Below are 21,187 nucleotides of genomic sequence, written 5' to 3'. Positions count from 1 at the left end.
GCAGAATGAACAATAGGTTACTGATTAATGGGTTATAGAAGACATCAAGGAGGTAATTAGAAAATTCTTAGAGATAAATGAAAACACAGACACAACATATCGAAATCTATGGGACACATTGAAAGCAGTTCTAAGAGGAAAATTCATTGCTTGGAGTTCATTCCTTAAAAAAAGAAAAAACCAACAAATAAATGATCTCATACTTCATCTCAAAATCCTAGAAAAAGAAGAGCAAAACAACAGCAAAAGAAGTAGAAGGCAAGAAATAATTAAAATCAGAGCTGAAATAAATGAAATCAAAACAAAAGAAACAATTGAAAAAATTGACAAAATTAAAAGTTGGTTCTTTGAAAAAATAAATAAAATTGACAGACCCTTAGCCATGCTAATGAAGAGAAGAAGAGAGAGAACTCAAATTACTAGCATATGGGATGAAAAAGGCAATATCACAACAGACACTTCAGAAATACAGAAGATAATCAGAAATTATTTTGAATACTTATACTCAAATAAAATAGAAGATAGTGAAGGCATCAATAAATTTCTTAAGTCATATGATCTGCCCAGATTGAGTCAGGAGGATATAGACAACCTAAAAAGACCAATATCAATTGAGGAAATAGAAGAAACCATCAAATGACTACCAACTAAGAAAAGCCCAGGACCGGATGGGTATACAGCAGAGATTTACAAAACCTTTAAAGAGGAACTAATACCAATACTTTTTAAGCTATTCCAGGAAATAGAAAAAGAGGGAGAACTTCCAAATTCATTCTACGAGGCCAACATCACCCTGATTCCTAAACCAGACAAAGACACTTCAAAGAAAGGAAACTACAGACCAATATCTCTAATGAACCTAGATGCAAAATCCTCAATAAAATTCTGGCGAATCGGATACAAAAACATATCAAAAAAATTGTGCACCATAATCAAGTAGGATTCATCCCTGGGATGCAAGGCTGGTTCAATATACGGAAATCAATAAATGTTATTCACCACATCAATAGACTTAAAGATAAGAACCATATGAACATCTCGATAGATGCAGAAAAAGCATTCGACAAAGTACAGCATCCCTTTATGTTCAAAACTCTAGAAAAACTAGGGATAACAGGAACATACCTCAATATTGTAAAAGCAATCTATGCTAAACCTCAGGCTAGCATCATTCTGAATGGAGAAAAATTGAAGGCATTCCCTCTAAAATCTGGAACAAGACAGGGATGCCCTCTCTCACCACTTCTGTTCAACATAGTTCTCGAAACACTGGCCAGAGCAATTAGACAGATGAAAGAAATTAAAGGCATAAAAATAGGAAAAGAAGAACTTAAATTATCACTATTTGCAGATGACATGATTCTATACCTAGCAGACCCAAAAGGGTCTACAAAGAAACTATTAGAGCTAATAAATGAATTCAGCAAAGTGGCAGGATATAAAATCAACACACATAAATCAAAGGCATTCCTGTATATCAGCCACAAATCCTCTGAATTGGAAATGAGGACAACCACTCCATTCACAATATCCTCAAAAAAAATATAAAATTCTTGGGAATCAACCTAACAAAAGAGGTGAAAGACTTATACAATGAAAACTACAGAACCCTAAAGAGAGAAATAGAAGAAGATCTTAGAAGATGGAAAAATATACCCTGTTCATGGATAGGCAGAACTAACATCATCAAAATGGCGATATTACCAAAAGTTCTCTATAGGTTTAATGCAATGCCAATCAAAATCCCAATGGCATTTCTTGTAGAAATAGATAAAGCAATCATGAAATTCATATGGAAAAATAAAAGGCCCAGAATAGCAAAAACAACTCTAAGCAGGAAGTGTGAATCAGGCGGTATAGTGATACCAGACTATACTACAGAGCAATAGTAACAAAAACAGCATGGTACTGGTACCAAAACAGGTAGGTGGACCAATGGTACAGAATAGAGGACACAGAAACCAATCCACAAAACTACAACTATCTTATATTTGATAAAGGGGCTAAAAGCATGCAATGGAGGAAGGATAGCATCTTCAACAAATGGTGCTGGGAAAATTGGAAATCCATATGCAACAAAATGAAACTGAATCCCTTTCTCTTGCCATGCACAAAAGTTAACTCAAAATGGATCAAGGAGCTTGATATCAAATCAGAGACATGGCGTCTGATACAAGAAAAAGTTGGCTATGATCTACATACTGTGGGGTCAGGCTCCAAATTCCTCAATAGGACACCCATAGCACAAGAGTTAATAACTAGAATCAACAAATGGGACTTACTCAAACTAAAAAGTTTTTTCTCAGCAAAAGAAACAATAAGAGAGGTAAACAGGGAGCCTACATCATGGGAACAAATCTTTACTCCTCACAGTTCAGATAGAATCCTAATATCCAGAGTATATAAAGAACTCAAAAAATTAAACACCAAGAAAACAAATAACCGAATCAACAAATGGGCCAAGGACCTGAACAGACACTTCTCAGAGGAGGACATACAATCAATCAACAAGTACATGAAAAAATGCTCACCATCTCTAGCAGTCAGAGAAATGCAAATCAAAACCACCCTAAGATACCATCTCACTCCAGTAAGATTGGCAGCCATTATGAAGTCAAACCTCAACAAGTGCTGGCGAGGATGTGGGGGAAAAGGGTACACTTGTACATTGCTGGTGGGACTGCAAATTGGTGCAGCCAATTTGGAAAGCAGTATGGAGATTTCTTGGAAAGCTGGGAATGGAACCACCATTTGACCCAGCTATTCCCCTTCTTGGTCTATTCCCTAAAGACCTAATAAGAGCATGCTACAGGGACACTGCTACATCGATGTTCATAGCAGCACAATTCACAATAGCAAGACTGTGGAACCAACCTAGATGCCCTTCAATAGACGAATGGATAAAAAATGTGACATTTATACACAATGCTCTGCATTAAAAAATGACAAAATCATAGAATTTGCAGGGAAATGGATGGCATTAGAACAGATTATGCTAAGTGAAGCTAGCCAATCCCTAAAAAACAAATGCCAAATGTTTTCTTTGATATAAGGAGAGTAACTAAGAACAGAGTTGGGAGGAAGAGCATGAGAAGAAGATTACCATTAAACAGGGACGAGAGGTGGGAGGGAAAGGGAGAGAGAAGGGAAATTGCATGGAAATGGAAGGAAACCCTCAGAGTTATACAAAATTACATACAAGACGAAGTGAGGGGAAAGGGGGAAAAAAACAAGGGGGAGAAATGAATTACAGTAGATGGGGTAGAGAGAGAAGATGGGAGGAGAGGGGATGGGGGATAGTAGAGGATAGGAAAGGCAGCAGAATACAACAGACACTAGTATAGCAATATGTAAAACAGTGGATGTGTAACTGATGTGATGCTGCAATCTGTATACAGGGTAAAAATGGGAGTTCATAACCCACTTGAATCAAAGTGTGAAATATGATATGTCAAGAATTATGTAATGTTTTGAACAACCAACAATAAAAATTAAAGGAAAAAAATAAAATACTTTACAATTAAAAAAAATAAAAAAATAAAAGTAGAGTAGAATGGTGCTTACCAGGGGTTGGGGCAAACAAGTGGGTGTGGAGGGAACCAAAAGATGTCGGTCAAAGGGCATAAGTTTCAGTTAGATGGAAGGAAAATGAGATCTATTGTGCATTATGGTGACTGTAGTTAACAATAATGTATTATATATTTCACAATTGCTAAGAATAAATTTCAAATGTTCTCAACACAAAAAGTGAGTATGTGAAGTCATGAATATGCTAATTAGCTTAACTGAATCATTTCACAATGATACACATATCTAAACATCACATTGTACCCCATAATTATATATGATTATTATTTGTTCATTAAAAACTTTAAAAAGGACACAGTGGCATACACCTGTCACCCCAGCAGCTTGGAAGGCTGAGACAGAAGGAGTACAACTTTGTGATCAGCTTCAGCAACTTAGAGAGGGCCTAAGCAATTTAATGGGACTTTGTCTCAAAATTAAAATAAATAAATAAATAAATAAATAAAAAGAAGGGCTGGTGATGTAGTTCAATGGTAGCTCAGTGGTAAAGCAATCCTGGTTAAATCTCCAGCCCCCCACTACCCCCTCCCCCCAAAAAAACCCCAAAAACTTTAAAAAATAAAAATATATTTTAAAATATACCAGCATCATTAGTTATTAGGGAAAGACAAATCAAACCACAGTGAGACAGCACTTCACATCCTCCATGTCAGCTATAATGAAACACATGGATGATAACAAGTACTATTGAGCATGTGAAGAAATAAAAACCTTCGTACATTGCTAGTGGGACTGTAAATCAGTTCAAACTCTTTGAAAGATAATTTGACATTTTCCAAAAATGTTACATATAGAGTTACCATCTGACCCAGCAATTCCGCTCCTAGGTATAGGAGAACTGAAAACAAATCCACACAAAACACATGTACACAATTGTTCAGAGCAGTGTTATTTATAATAGCAAAAAGTAGAAACAACACAAAGGTCTATTAACTGATGAATGGATAGACGACATGCAGCATATTCAGATATTGAGATATCATTTGGCAATAAAAAGCAACCAAGTGGTGCTATCTATGACAACATGAACAAACCTGGAAAACAGTATGCAAAATGAAAGAAACCAGTCCCAAAACACCATATGTTGTATGATTTCCATTTATAAATGTCCAGAATAGACAAATCTATAGAGACAGAAAGTAATTAGTGGTTGCCTAGGGATGAGAGGGGAATAATACTGGAAAAAAAAGCTTCTAATGGGTACAGGGTTTCTTTTGGGGGTGATAAAAATGTTCCGGGATTAATGAGTCTTTTGTCTTATAGCATCTACTACACTCCTATAAAGAGAGTATTCTGAGAAACAAATATTGTAAAACCCTGGCCTACAGAATGAATTTTGGAATGTTTGTTAATGTAGTACTGGGAATTGAACCCAGGGATACTCTACCACTGAGTCACATCCTCAGTCTTTTCTATTTTTTATTTTGAGATAGGGTCTCACTAAATTGCTAAGGCTGCCCTTGAACTTACAATCCTCCCGAGTACCTGGGGTTACAGGTGTGCTCCATCACACTGCTTACTGAGTTTCAGAAATCTTTATCACAATTTTCATGGTCTCCTACCACTGTCTCCTTACTTCATTTGCTTTGCACTGATACAACCCACTTTCACCAAACCAATTTCCTTTCAGAATAACAGACTTCCAAGATCTGGAAATGCCTGCCCTTTCCAATTGTCCTCCAACAAAGATACAACACCTTCTTCAACTTTGCAAGCTCAGCTAGAGTCCCTCCTTCCAATGGCATCTCCATTCTCAGAACTCTAATTTTGTTGATTGTCTGATAGGTTCTTTTGGAAAATACCACCTGTTGCCTTGTGGGCTGTTGTTCTATGGAGTTCTTGGAGCTTGTGTTGCTTCTCAAATGCCGGTGGGTTTACATCTTCTCTTCTTACTTAGGCCTGAAACACAGTAACTGTATGGTCCTGTGTACTCTAGGTGCACAATAGATATGTGTCAGCTTGAGTAATATATCTTGAGACTTGTGTTCTTGATTTCTTCTACAGCTGATACTGCCTGGACATAATGGTTGTGGGACTCAGGGTCATTCTGGAGGGCAGAGCAATACTGAAGTCCAGCTGAGTTGGTTACATGCCTCTCTAGAGCAAGCATGTGAGGGGAGGGAAGAGAGGGATCCAGAGAATATACAGCTGGGCCCATGACAGTCTTGGGAGGGGCACTGTTCAGGTTGATTACTTGGCCTGTGGGAGTGAGAGAAATCTGGTGTTTGGTCCTAGCTCTGCCTCTTGTCCCTGCTTCTATGGGCCTCAATTCCAGCAGCTGTTCAAGAATGATGAGTGTCAAATTCTCCCAACAGCAATATTTGACGTCCGTGTTCCCATTGCTCAACACACCCACTGGATGACCTAGGGTATTGGTACTTTCGAATGCTTCTGCAATGCCACCCAGATTCTCCATTCAGAAGGAAGGGACAGTGATGCTACCACAGGGGAAACTTTGATTCTGAACTCATTAATTAAGAGAAAATCCCCAAGTTACTGTTATAGCCAACAGTTCCTCCTAATTCATTTGTGGTCCTGTGTTTAGGGCCTTGCCATATTTTCCAGTTCTTCTAGGACTCTGACTCCCAAACTTCAACACGTACCAGGAACACCTAGAAGGCTGGTTAGAACATACTGGGCTTCCCTCCCAGAGCATCTGAGTTAGTGGGTTGATTTTAAGTCCTTGGAGTATAAACTGAGGAGTGGGATAACTGGGTCAAATGGTGGTTCCATTCCAAGTTTTCTGAGGAATCGCCATACTGCTTTCCTTAGTGGTTGCACCAATTTGCAGTCCCACCAGCAATGAGTGTACCTTTTTCCCCACAGGAGGATCGAGGGCATCACCTCCTTCCAGCTCCGCTAGCCCTGACATCTGCAGCAAAGCTCTCCCCACTACGGTGTGAGTTCTCAGTAGCTTGAGTGGCTTATTCCACTACTGGTGGATAGATAGACAATAGTGAATGGAAGGAAATAAAGGGGAAGAGTTACCAGAGCCAAATCAAGTATAAGATTCAGCACTCTTGGTGGCCACTCTGATCATTAAGACCTCTTTTATCACTGCTACACTCCCTCAAAAACATTTTAATAAAGAACCTGTCAGTGCTGGGGTTGTAGCTTGGTAGTAGGGTGCTTGCCTAGCATGTATGAGGCACTGGGATCTACCTCCAGCACCATATAAAAATAAATAAATAAATATATATATTGTGTCCATCTATAAATATATATGTATATGAACCTGTTATCAGGCTGAAGATACAAGCAGCTACTTTCCAGCCTCTTTCTGGCTGTATGCTGGAGATATTTCAAATGAGATGATTCAAGGACACACTTGGAGCAAGGCCTGTTATATAACAAGGATCCAACATATTTATCTAGAAGTACATCTGATAGCATGATAGACTGGAAGCCCCAGGTCTATATCAGAAACCTTGGGTTTGGATCTTGGCTCTGTGAATTGTCAGCTACATGACTTTGGGCAAGTTATTTAAGCTCTCTGTAACTCAGTCTGCTGGCCTGAGAAGTGAGAGTGACTTTCAGGGCTTATAATAGAGGTGAACTAAATTTCTCTCTGTAGAGTATGTCTGACAATGCCTGGCTTGTAAGAAGGACTTGATAGATAAGTGTTATTAAGTTCGGCTCAAAGATTTTGAGCAAACAGAAGCATAGAGCGAGCACTGTAAAGGTGAATCATCCAGGCCAGACACTCACGGGGCTATTCTAGATGCTTCTGTCCACTAATAAGACTCCATTGAGAGACAAAAACAGATAATAAGAATGTAGGAGTTGGAACTACCCTCTTTGAATTCAAATCTGGGTTAAGAATGACTCCTTAGTCATATGAGCAAAAACAAGTGCTTTTCTCATCTGTTGAGTGGGGCTGGTAAGGTATCTACTTCATAAGGAGTGCCACAATGTGTCTAGTATATGTCATCCAGGATTCATAGAGTTGGTGCCACATGTCAGGCTTGAGTCACATGTTTGTTTTTTCAAAACACAACACCTGGTCAGTATAGAATTGCAGAGAAGAATAAGAAGCACAGGAGAGAACAGACTCTCATGGCCTGAATCTGTTAGGCTCCTGGACTCGTGTTCCAACCATCCACCTCATGTTTTATTTTTCTTGGATTTCTTTCCAAATCCCAAAGGCCCTGGCGGCATTGTTTTTTGATGTGTCAAATGCACTTACACCTCTGATGGGTTTCTTCTCGTCTTGCAACGAATACATGTTTTATAAAGCACTGTCTCCAGTTTCCTTTTAAGCTACAGAGAGGATATCCTTTTCCTGTTAAGCTGCAGAATGATTATTTTTCTCTTCAAAGTAAAGTATTAACCCAGAGTCCTGTAAATAGATTTATGCATATATTATCAGAGAAACAAGGATCTGGATACTCAAGTTTTCCCTGAGCTTATCTGATATTTGAGAAGCATGTCTCTCCAGAATTCCAAGATATTTCAGGTCTTCCTAAGAGTATCCAAGCAGCATTACATATATACAGATACATACACCACTGAACCTTTTCTTCTTTTTACATTTTTTTAGAAAATATAAAACACAAATACTTTTGAAAAATCTCATATAATTCCACCACCCAGAGACAACCTATGTATACCTATTCCTTTTATTCTTTGTTCTGTGTGCATACATATACGTATTTCTTTTGCCAAGTGTGATCAGGCTGATGGTTAATTAACACACTGTCTGTAACTTTTTTTAAGCTGTAGCTATCTCTTGTTATATATTTTTTGGACATGCTACAATTAGTCTGCATCTGTAGTTACAATGATAACTAACTTTACAAAAGGTGTTTCTGAAATTTAAAAAGTACAAGCAGAACAATCACATTACTTAGCATGTAAATATATCATGATTTCTCCATGCCACTAAATATTCTTCTACAAAATAAAATAATTTGTCTTCTCATTGCAAAATTAGCACATATTCATTGCAGAACAAGTAATTTAGATAGACAATAGAAAGTTTAAAAGTACCCATAATCTCACCATCCAGAGTTAATAGTTTGGTGTTCCGTTTCTTAGACTTCTATGAATTTGTGTACTAAAATACAAAGAAATCTGCAGTACTATTGCTTTGCAGCATGCTTTTGTTTTTCCCAAATAATTGACTGCTAATCTCTATGAACACCACTTTAAATGACTGTATAAGTTTCTATTTTAAGGATGCCTTATAATTTAAACTAGTATTGGACACACAGATTGTTTTTAGTTTTTGCCATTAAAAATGTTACAATGAACACTGTGGTGACTTTGATCATTTCTTTAAAATAAATTTCTTCAGGTAGAATTACTAGGTCAAAGGCTAGAAAAGATATGGAACATCTTCGATTAGTATTGTCAAAGTACCCCCCAAAATACACTGCTGATTGACATGCGGATCTGTAGGGTATGGCAGATGGTTCTCTTCATTACAAGAAACACTGCTGCTGCTTTTGTTTTAATTTTTGCCAAGTGGATACCCAAAATATTTCATATTACCATTTAAATTTGCATTTTTTGGTTTAATGTAGCATTCATATATGTTTATTGATCATTTGATGTATGAGTTAAATACACAATAAGTATAAATAACCTTTGTTAAAAAGACATTTATTCTGCAAATATTTTTCTCATTTTGTCATTTGCTATTTAATTTTATAAATTTTTTGAAATATAATTTAAATGAGTTAATTTTCACTTGATTATTTCTTCCTATGGCATCATGTTAGCCACATCCTTTCTTTTCTCCAACTTACAGAAATTTTACAGATGAATCCTTGAAATATCTGGAATTAATTGCAACATATCAAGTGGGGAGGGTCTACCTTTTTTAAATAATAGATTTATTGAGCTAGAATTAACATATCATAAAATTTATGCTTTTAAAGTGTACAAGCACCTTAGATGTTTTTAAACATATTCACAGAGTTGTGGGATCATCACCATTATCTAATTTTAGACATTTTCATCATTCCCAAAGAAAATCTCTGTGCCCGTCAACATTCATTCTCCAGTATTGCTCCCACTCCCTGCCCTAGGCAACTACAAATTACTTTCTGCCTCTGTGGATTTGTCTATTCTGGACATTTTATATAAATGGAATCATACAATGTGTGGTTTTTTGTGACTGGTTCCTTTCCCTCAGCATAATGTTTCAAGGTTTGCCCATGTTAACATGTATCAGTACTTCATTATTTTTTATCGCCCAAATTGACAATTCATTGCAGGGATATACCACATTGGCTTCTGCATTCATCAAAGGGTAGGCATTGGGATGTTTCCAATTTTTGGCAATCATGAACAATGTTGCTATGAACATCTGTTTTCAAGTCTTTGGCTATATATTTATAATCCTCCTGGGATTATTTAGCAACTATGTTTAATGTTTTGAGAAACTGCCAAACTGATGTCCAAGACTGTACCCTCCTCTTACATTCTCACCCGCAGTGTATGAGGAGGGTTCCAATTTCACCACAGTATTTTCAAAGCTGTACTCTTTTTTGATGATAAGCCATCCTTGTGGTCATGAGGTGGTATCTCATTGTATTTTTGATTTGCATTTTTCTGTGACTAATGATGTTGATCATCATTTCACGTGCTTATTGACCTAGTCCCCATTTGAATATCTTTTTTAAAAATTATTATAAGTAGAAGATGGCGGCGAAGGGAGTGCATCACCCCAGTGCGCCGCGTCACTGAGCCGGAGAAAGACGATGAGAAACGGCTGAAGGCTATCTTGTTGGGAATTTCCAGTGAAATTGCGGTGCTCCAGAATCTAGTGGACAGATTTCCATTGTTCGAGGTTCGGCTGTGGGAGCTCCATTTCTCCGCACAGAGGGTCGCATAGCCTAATAGGCGATCGCCCCCGCCCACGGCTGGAGTCTGTGGCGCTCACTGGGGATCGGCAAGGTGCCGGAGCGGGGAACAGCGACACGGATTCGGGGGCTCCCGCCAGTGATACATTGGCAGCGCTTAGTGCTGAGTTCCGGCTTTGAGACAGAGGAGAGAAGCGGTGGTTCCAGTCACCGGTCGGACCACAGAGGAGGACAGCAGCCGCCATCTCGGAGAGATGATGTAATCATCCCATTGTTCTACTGATCTCAGCTCATACAGCTACGGAACAGGGGATTTCAGGCTGGTATTTGCCTGCGTCTAGCAGACACATTTCTTGCTCAGGATCGGGACTGGGGATCTTGTGGAGAATACTCTTAGAGGCTCGTGCCTGGCAAGGCGTGAGCTGGGCACTGAGCGGCAGGACTCGGGTTCCCGGGGCTAACCTGGCCCAGGTCTGAGGAATCTGCGGAGACTGCCGGTGGAGGCCAGCTCCAAGTGGAGCGTGCACTGAGCTTGGGGCGACTGGGTTCTGACTCCCGGAACAGTTTTGGCCTGGGGCTAGGGAACCCGTGGGGGTCGCTCGCTGGAGCCAGCTCCCAGCGGAGAGTGTATCGGGAACAGAAAGGCAGGGTTCTTGCTACCTAAGCTGCTTTGGCCCAAGGCTAGGGAACCGGCGGTGACTGCTTCTCAGCCAGGGTCCTTCTGGGTGCTGTGGGGGCAGAGTGGAACTTTCACAGGCCAAGTGACCCGCCGGCGTGGTATCATGACACCCCAAATGCAGCTGGGGCTGAAGAGAGAAGCCACCCACGCCTAGAATAGGACCAGCGACCCTGCGGTGCGGTAGCCAAGTAACCTCATTTGGAGTACGGGCTGTGCAGAGCTGCCTTCTGAGCAAGCAGGGCTGGCATACCAGCGGCCCACTGGCAAGACAGGCCAGGTAGCTTGCCAACGTGGTGGACACGTAACACCGAGGCAGTCGCGTCACACTGGTTGGAGTGGGGGTGGAGCAGAGTCGCCGCCCGGGTCCGGAGGGGGCTCAGCGACCCGTTGGAGAGGTAGTCAGGTACCCCCATTGGGAGTGGGGGCTGTGCAGAACTGCGACCCACCGGCCTAGAGGCCTGCCAGCGTGGTAGACACGTCACACCAATTGGAGTGGGGACCCAGCAGAGCCGCCACCCACATCCAGATCAGGACCAACGACCCCAGGGTGTGGTAGTTACGTTACCACAACTGGAGTGGGGTCAGAGCAGAACAGCCACCCATGCCCGCAGTGGGGGCAGACCTGTGACCGATTAGCGTGGTAGACAGACCACCCTAATTAGAGGAGGAGCACAGCCACTACCCGCCCTGCAAGGGAGACTTCCCAACTATACAAGAGCAATATAAATAAATAGAGGGTAAATTTCAAAAACACAACAGTTGCACCAAGCAGAAAGAAACGCGAGCAGTATGAAAAGACAAGGAAAGAAAGGACCACAAGCAATGCAGGTCAACTCAACTTTAGAAGAGGTAATAGCTGCAACAGATGGAATGTCAGATAAAGAGTACAGGATATATATGCTTCAGATGATCTGGAGTCTCAAGGAAGACATGAGACAGCAAAATCAGACAATGAAAGATCACATTGACAAACAAATCCAGGAAGTAAAAGATCAATTTCACAGGGAGATAGAGGTAATAAAAAACAAACAAATAGAAATCCTAGAAATGCACGAAACCATAAACCAACTTAAAAACTCAATTGAGAATACTACCAGCAGAGTAGATCACTTAGAAGAGAGAACATCAGACAATGAAGACAAAGTATTTCAACTGGAAAAGAACATAGACAGCTCAGCAAGTCTGCTAAGAAACCATGAGCAGAACATCCAAGAATTATGGGACAATATCAAAAGACCAAATTTAAGAGTCATTGGGATACAGGAAGGCACAGAGCTCCAAACCAAAGGAATAAACAGACTATTCAGTGAAATTATATGAGAAAACTTCCCAGACTTGAAGAATGAGACAGAATCCCAAATCCTAGAAGCCTACAGGACGCCGAATGTGCAAAATCATAAGAGATCCACACCTAGACACATTATAATGAAGATGTCCAACATACAGAATAAGGAGAGAATTTTAAAAGCTGCAAGAGAAAGAAAGCAGATTACATTTAGGGGCAAACCAATCAGGATAATTGCTGATCTCTCAACACAGACTCTGAAAGCTAGAAGATCCTGGAATAACATATTTCAAACACTGAAAGAAAATGGGTTCCAACCAAGAATTGTGTATCCGGCGAAATTAAGCTTCAGGATAGAAGATGAAATTAAAACCTTCCACGATAAACAAAAGTTAAAAGAATTCGCAGCTAGAAAACCATCTCTTCAAAAAAATCCTTTGCAAAACATTACAGGAAGAGGAAATGGAAAATAACATTGAAAACCAACAATGGGAGATAGGACAGTAAAGGGGGGAAAGTAGTCAAAGAGGATAACAAATCAGGTTTAGTAACATCAATAAACAAAAATGGCTAGAAGAACAAATCATATCTCAATAATAACCCTAAATGTTAATGGCTTAAACTCACCAATTAAGAGACACAGGCTAGTAGAATGGATCACAAAACAAGACCCAACAATATGCTGCCTACAGGAGACGCATTTGATAGAAAAAGATATTCATAGACTGAAGGTGAAAGGTTGGGAAAAATCATACCACTCATATGGACTGCGGAAACAAGCAGGAGTGTCCATACTCATATCAAATAAAATAGATTTCAAGCCAAAGTTAATCAAAAGGGATAAAGAAGGACACTTCATACTGCTCAAGGGAACCATACACCAACAAGACATAACAATCATAAATATATATGCCCCAAATAATGGTGCAGCTGTGTTCATCAAGCAAACTCTTCTCAAGTTCAAGAGTCTAATAGACCAACATACAATAATCATGGGAGACTTCAACACACCTCTCTCACCACTGGACAGATCTTACAAACAAAAGTTAAATAAGGAAACTATAGAACTCAATAACACAATTAACAACCTAGACTTAATTGACATATATAGACTATACCACCCAAAATCAAGTAGTTACACTTTTTTCTCAGCAGCACATGGAACCTTCTCAAAAATAGACCATATATTATGTCACAGGGCAACTCTTAGACAATACAAAGGGGTAGAGATAATACCATGCATCTTATCTGATCATAATGGAATAAAACTGAAAATCAATGATAAAAGAAGGAAGGAAAAATCAAGCATCACTTGGAGAATGAACAATAGGTTACTGAATGATCAATGGGTTTTAGAAGACATCAAGGAGGAAATTAAAAACTTCCTAGAGTTAAATGAAAACACAGACACAACATATCGGAATCTATGGGACACATTGAAAGCAGTTCTAAGAGGAAAATTCATTGCTTGGAGTTCATTCCTCAAAAAAAGAAAAAACCAACAAATAAATGATCTCATACTTCATCTCAAAATCCTAGAAAAAGAAGAGCAAAACAACAGCAAAAGAAGTAGAAGGCAAGAAATAATTAAAATCAGAGCTGAAATAAATGAAATTGAAACAAAAGAAACAATTGAAAAAATTGACAAGACTAAAAGTTGGTTCTTTGAAAAAATAAATAAAATTGACAGACCCTTAGCCATGCTAACGAAGAGAAGAAGAGAGAGAACTCAAATTACTAACATACGGGATGAAAAAGGTAATATCACAACAGACACTTCAGAAATACAGAAAATAATCAGAAATTATTTTGAATCCTTATACTCCAATAAAATAGAAGATAGTGATGGCATAGATAAATTCCTTAAGTCTTATGATCTGCCCAGATTGAGTCAGGAGGATATAGACAACCTAAACAGACCAATAACAATAGAGGAAATAGAAGAAACCATCAAAAGATTACCAACTAAGAAAAGCCCAGGACCGGATGGGTATACAGCAGAGATTTACAAAACCTTTAAAGAGGAACTAACACCAATACTTTTCAAGCTATTTCAGGAAATAGAAAAAGAGGGAGAACTTCCAAATTCATTCTACGAGGCCAACATCACCCTGATTCCTAAACCAGATAAAGACACTTCAAAGAAAGGAAACTACAGACCAATATCTCTAATGAACCTTGACGCTAAAATCCTCAATAAAATTCTGGCAAATCGGATTCAAATACATATAAAAAAATTATACACCATGATCAAGTAGGATTCATCCCTGGGATGCAAGGCTGGTTCAATATACGGAAATCAATAAATGTTATTCACCACATCAATAGACTTAAAAATAAGAACCATATGATCATCTCGATAGATGCAGAAAAAGCATTCGACAAAGTACAGCATCCCTTTATGTTCAAAACTCTAGAAAAATTAGGGATAACTGGAACATATCTCAACATTGTAAAAGCAATCTACGATAAGCCACAGGCCAGCATCATTCTGAATGGAGAAAAATTGAAGGCATTCCCTCTAAGATCTGGTACAAGACAGGGATGCCCTCTCTCACCACTTCTGTTCAACATAGTCCTCGAAACACTGGCCAGAGCAATTAGACAGTCGAAAGAAATTAAAGGCATAAAAATAGGAAAAGAAGAACTTAAATTATCACTATTTGCAGATGATATGATCCTATACCTAGCAGACCCAAAAGGGTCTACAAAGAAGCTATTAGAGCTAATAAATGAATTCAGCAAAGTGGCAGGATATAAGATCAACACGCATAAATCAAAGGCATTCCTGTATATCAGTGACAAATCCTCTGAAACGGAAATGAGGACAACTACTCCATTCACAATATCCCCCGAAAAAATAAAATACTTGGGAATCAACCTAACAAAAGAGGTGAAAGATTTATATAATGAAAATTACAGAACCCTAAAGAGAGAAATAGAAGAAGACCTTAGAAGATGGAAAAATATACCCTGCTCATGGATAGGCAGAACTAACATCATCAAAATGGCGATATTACCAAAAGTTCTCTATAAGTTCAATGCAATGCCAATCAAAATCCCAATGGCATTTCTTGTAGAAATAGATAAAAGAATCATGAAATTCATATGGAATAATAAAAGACCCAGAATAGCAAAAACAATGCTAAGCAGGAAGTGTGAATCAGGCGGTATAGCGATACCAGACTTCAAACTATACTACAGAGCAATAGTAACAAAAACAGCATGGTACTGGTACCAAAACAGGTGGGTGGACCAATGGTACAGAATAGAGGACACAGTAACCAATCCACAAAACTACAACTTTCTTATATTTGATAAAGGGGCTAAAAGCATGCAATGGAGGAAGGATAGCATCTTCAACAAATGGTGCTGGGAAAACTGGAAATCCATTTGCATCAAAATGAATCTGAATCCCTATCTCTCGCCATGCACAAAAGTTAACTCAAAATGGATCAAGGAGCTTGATATTAAATCAGAGACACGGCATCTGATAGAAGAAAAAGTTGGTTATGATCTACATACTGTGGGATCTGGCCCCAAATTCCTCAATAGGACACCCATAGTGCAAGAGTTAACAACTAGAATCAACAAATGGGACTTACTCAAACTAAAAAGTTTTTTCTCAGCAAAAGAAACAATAAGAGAGATAAACAGGGAGCCTACATCCTGGGAACAAATCTTTAATCCACACACTTCAGATAGAGCCCTAATAACCAGAATATACAAAGAACTCAAAAAATTAGACAATAAGATAACAAATAACCCAATCAATAAATGGGCCAAGGACCTGAACAGACACTTCTCAGAGGAGGACATACAATCAATCAATAAGTACATGAAAAAATGCTCACCATCTCTAGCAGTCAGAGAAATGCAAATCAAAACTACCCTAAGATACCATCTCACTCCAGTAAGATTGGCAGCCATTAGGAAGTCAAACAACAATAAGTGCTGGAGAGGATGCGGGGAAAAGGGCACTCTTGTTCATTGCTGGTGGGACTGCAAATTGGTGCAGCCAATTTGGAAAGCAGTATGGAGATTTCTTGGAAAGCTGGGAATGGAACCACCATTTGACCCAGCTATTCCCCTTCTCGGTTTATTCCCTAAAGACCTAATAAGAGCATGCTACAGGGACACTGCTACATCGATGTTCATAGCAGCACAATTCACTATAGCAAGATTATGGAATCAGCCTAGATGCCCTTCAATAGATGAATGGATAAAAAAATGTGGCATTTATACACAATGGAGTATTACTCTGCATTAAAAAATGACAAAATCATAGAATTTGGAGGGAAATGGATGGCATTAGAGCAGATTATGCTAAGTGAAGCTAGTCAATCTTTAAAAAACAAATACCAAATGACCCCTTTGATATAAGGGGTGTAAACAAGGACAGGGTAGGGACGAAGAGCTTGAGAAGAAGCTTAATTTACATTAAACAGGGATGAGAGGTGGGAGGGAAAGGGAGTGAGAAGGGAAATCACATGGAAATGGAAGGCGATCCTCAGGGTTATACAAAATGATATATAAGAGGAAAGGAGGGGTAAGACAAGATAATATAAATGGAAGAAATGATTTACAGTAGAAGGGGATAGAGAGAGAAAAGGGGAGGGGAGGGGAGGGGAGGGGGGATAGTAGAGAATAGGACAGACAGCAGAATACATCAGACACTAGAAAGGCAATATGTCAATCAATGGAAGGGTAACTGATGTGATACAGCAATCTGTATATGGGGTAAAGTTGGGAGTTCATAACCCGCTTGAATCAAATGTGAAATATGATGTATTAAGAACTGTGTAAGGTTTTGAATGACCAATAAAAAAAATAAATAAAAATTTATTTATTTTTGAATATCTTTTTTTGGAAAAAATCTGTCCTTTTTTTTAAAAAAAATTATTTTTAAGTTAGGTTATTTCTCTTTTTATTTCTGAGTTGTAAAAGTTCTTTATATATTCTGCATGCAAGATCTTTGTCAGATATATGATTTGCAAATATGTTCCTCTACACAGTAAGTTGTCTTTCACATTCTTGGGATCCTTTGAGGCACAAAAATTTTTCATTACTATTATTTCCATTTTATCTATCTTCCTTTTGTCACTTGCATTTTTGGTGTAATAGCTAAGAAATTGCTACTTGACCCAAGAGCACAAAGATTTACTTCTGTATTTTCTCCTAAAAATTTTATAGTTTTAGCTCTTCTATGGTCCATTTTGGGTTCATTTTTGTAGATATAAAATGAAGATTTATGTATATATGTTTATTTAGTATATGTACTTTTACAAATGAGTAGCAGTTACCCTCAACACTGTTGAATAATTCATCCTCTTCCCACCAATTAAAATGGCATCTGTGGTATCAAAAATTAGTTGTTCCCAGTATCCATTCTTTCCCTCTTCCTTATAGGAATCGAACCAAAGTTTTAGCTAGGCATAGAGTCACCCAGTTAGAGACTATTTCCTAGCCTCCTTTGTTCTATGTATAGCTTATTTGGCCAACATTTGGCTAATGGGATGTAAGTAGAAGTGAAATCTGTAAGTCCTCCACTAACCTCTTCCTTTTCCCATAGGCTTCAAAACAGACTTTGGGAGGCCAGCTTTGACTATGTGCACACAGGTATCTGCTAGTGGGCGCCAGAATAACCACACATACTGAACTAGAGTAACTGACCATCACCCACCATCCAGCTCTGGAGTTAAAGTAAACAAAGTGTGTTTCATTCAAGCCACTTTATTTTGGGGATCCTTTGTTATAGCAGCTTAAAATAAGTTATGCTAATTATTATACCCCTTCACTATATGTTTATATAGATTAGGTTTTCCCTTATGCCTGTCTATTCTTGAGAGTCTGTTTTTATAGTTTTATATGTTTAATTGGGGGTAGTACAAGAGGAATAAGTTATGCTCACACTTTTTAAAAGCATATTTTGGCTTTCTCCTATGTTCAATCTTTAAATGTACCACCTCTTCCTTCCCACCCCACTTACAGTTTTTGAGTTTGTTCATTTTCTGAAGTTATAATGCTCTCATAAGGGACAACCATAATGACATGATCATGGTTTATATAGGTTTCTGGTCACATTTCAAATATGTTCACACTTCATGACTAGTAAGCCAATCCCACTGGGGCATACAAAGGAATGACCAGCTGTGGTTAGTTTCCTGGGAACACTGACATTAATGGGACAGGCAGGAAAAACACATGTGAGCAGTACATGACATAAATCATGAAAACAAACACAAAAATCTTAAAGAGAGCCCAAACCGTCTGAGCTACTGCTCCATGTTCAGGGAGCACTAGTGAGGGGCAGCAGTGGAAAAAGGTGGTATTGCTTCACAAGGTGAAATATTTCTCATAAGGATAATGTAACATTATAATGTTCACCACCAAAGGGGGATGGGGTAAGCATGGGGTTTTTAATCGAGTCGCTCCTGATTGTCCCTGTCCAGTGGTTAGAAACATATCACTTTTGGAGGATGTTTAATTTGGTAACATACAGAGTAAGAGCTCTCTATTAAAATGCATTCTTTCACCCTCCATTGCTAGGAAATAGAAGAAAGTAGTTTTTCTAACAATATGCAATTGGTCCACCATTTCATTGAAACAATTTAGGATGCTCCATTTCCCTTATAAAATTGATTTTCACTCCACATTCACATCAAGGGCCCTCCATCTTTTGTATCTGTCACAGCCTCAAGCTGGAAGGTGCACACAACTGAAGTAAAGAGACCTGGTTCCTGACCAGCTTCTCCATTTAACACACTGGCATCAGCTGCATTTTTGGAAAGTATTTAAAAGGAATGATCAAAAGTGGATTCATTTCAAAGTTTAGGTTTAAAATGTCCTTCAGTTTCTCAGGGAACAGGTCAAAATGCCAAAAAAACACCAAAAAAACAAAAAAACCCAAACCAAAAAACAAATAACCCCCCCCCCAAAATTAAAAAGGCCTTTACATAGGAACTTTATTTGGATTATCAGTATCTATAAAGCATACCAGAGTCCATCTGAGCTCCATTTTTAGATTATTCTTTGGCTTTTTAAAAAAACTACAGTTACTTTAATATTCTTTTAATTTCACTGATAACAAAGTAGGGGAAAAACACAACTATATACTCACATAGGTATATATGTGTATATGTTATTTGGGGGGATATCAATTTCATGTGTTCAAAATTACAAAATACAAAAGGAGTTGATCTGTGTACATTCTAAAGATTGGCCTGAATCCTTAGAGCTATGAAATCTTCAAGGAACACAGCCAACATCTCTTTGGCCCATCTAATGTCCCAAATTCATCCATTATTTATAATAACAATGGATGGGTGATATAGGGGAAAAGAAGGTCCATGTGATATAAACTATAGGATCTGGAAGGAAGGGTTTGTATCAGGCTCCTGATTTGCCCCATGGTCCCTTCACTGGTCTGACTGTCCCAGTCTTTCCTTCACTTCACATTCCCACTGGCTCAGTTCTTCTCAGCTTTCTGATGAAGGCTCAGCATTTGGGCTGATAGGAGAAGGTGAGTTATTTTCTGTAATTGACTTCCAGTACTGGGAGACGATAATTGGCTTTAGTCAGGAAGACTAGTCTGCATATTAATTACAAATTTCAGGTAGAATTTTTAGCCAGTCCATTTTTTCCAGGCAAGTATCCTAAAATTTTAGGTCCTGACATCTTAATGTCTTAGATAAAATCCCTGACATCATAAGGCTCAGATTCCTGTGGAAAATGGATAACAATCAAATGCATAAATATGCAAAATAATTCCAGAGTGGTAATTGACCTAAAGGAAGTAAAAAACTGTATATTTTGATGGAGCCTGTGGCTACTTGTGAGCAGGTAGTCAGAAACCTCTCTTTGATGGTGAAGATTAGTTGAGAGCTGAGTCATGAGGAATGAGTGGTGTGTCACGTCTTAATTGCTTCTAGTTTGGAACAAAGCTTCTAAGTTTAAATTCCCTCCTCCCTGGTAAAGCTGTTCAGGAACACAAATAGGGCTTGTGTGCTGGTGTTTCCCCCAGGGTTCTGCCATCTGTCTGCAGTCTGTGACACATGTTCCGAGTGAGTTCCAAAAGAGCAGGCACATTTTTTGCTCACTGCTATGCTCCCAGCCCCTGAGAGTACCAGGCATGTTGTGAATACTCCCGGAATTCATAAATGCAGTGACATTTAATGCTGAGCTCACCTATCATACTCCAAATCACTCCTCCCCTGTTTTCTTACCTTAGTGAGTGCAAATGAGACCCCTCACAACTACCCTGCCAGAAACCTGGGTGTCCTCTTTGACACCTCCTCTCTTCTCTAGTCCAAGCTAGTTCCTGAGTCTTACCGATTCTCTTCTCACAGGATTTTGTCCTGTGTTCTCTTTACCTATCCCCAGCTATTCTTACAGCTGAATGTTCCACACTTCAGCCAGACAGATCAATATAAGACAAGAGCTGGAAAGGCCTCTTTACTTCAAATGCTTCAGGGATGCCCATGCTGTCCGAACCTCTTGGGGTGGCACAAGACCTGAGGTGGTTTGGTTCCAGGTGCTTCTTCAGCCTCAGCTCTGGCCCCTCTTTTCCTTGCATCCCAACCAAGTCATCATAAACCATCACAGGGTTAGGATGGTTGGTATGCAGTGGATTGTGGAGTTGAACTCAGAACAGCTGGTAAAGGAGCTTGTTGCCTTCTATAAACCCTTGATAAGGCCAGGCCTGGAGGAGGACAACTGAGGTAGTATGAACTCCTTCCGGTGGAGCCTTTTGTGGCAACTGGGTCTTCTCACCCCTACTGGATTAGAAAGGCCATTAGGGCTCTTCCACCAGGCCACATCCACAGC

At 39.0% G+C, this 21,187-nt stretch overlaps 1 protein-coding gene across 18 annotated transcripts in view; it reads right to left on the bottom strand.

Annotated features, from left to right (window-relative positions):
* Bend7 (BEN domain containing 7) overlaps positions 1-21,187 on the bottom strand; it is a 141,478-nt gene that overhangs the window by 36,194 nt on the left and 84,097 nt on the right. The gene's annotated exons all lie outside the window — the stretch shown is intronic.

This window comes from Ictidomys tridecemlineatus, chromosome 10, assembly GCF_052094955.1.
Source record: "Ictidomys tridecemlineatus isolate mIctTri1 chromosome 10, mIctTri1.hap1, whole genome shotgun sequence".
Classification (NCBI taxonomy): domain Eukaryota; kingdom Metazoa; phylum Chordata; class Mammalia; order Rodentia; family Sciuridae; genus Ictidomys; species Ictidomys tridecemlineatus.
The sequence above is the reverse complement of the archived record's forward strand: the minus strand, read 5'-3'. Positions and strand labels throughout refer to the sequence as shown.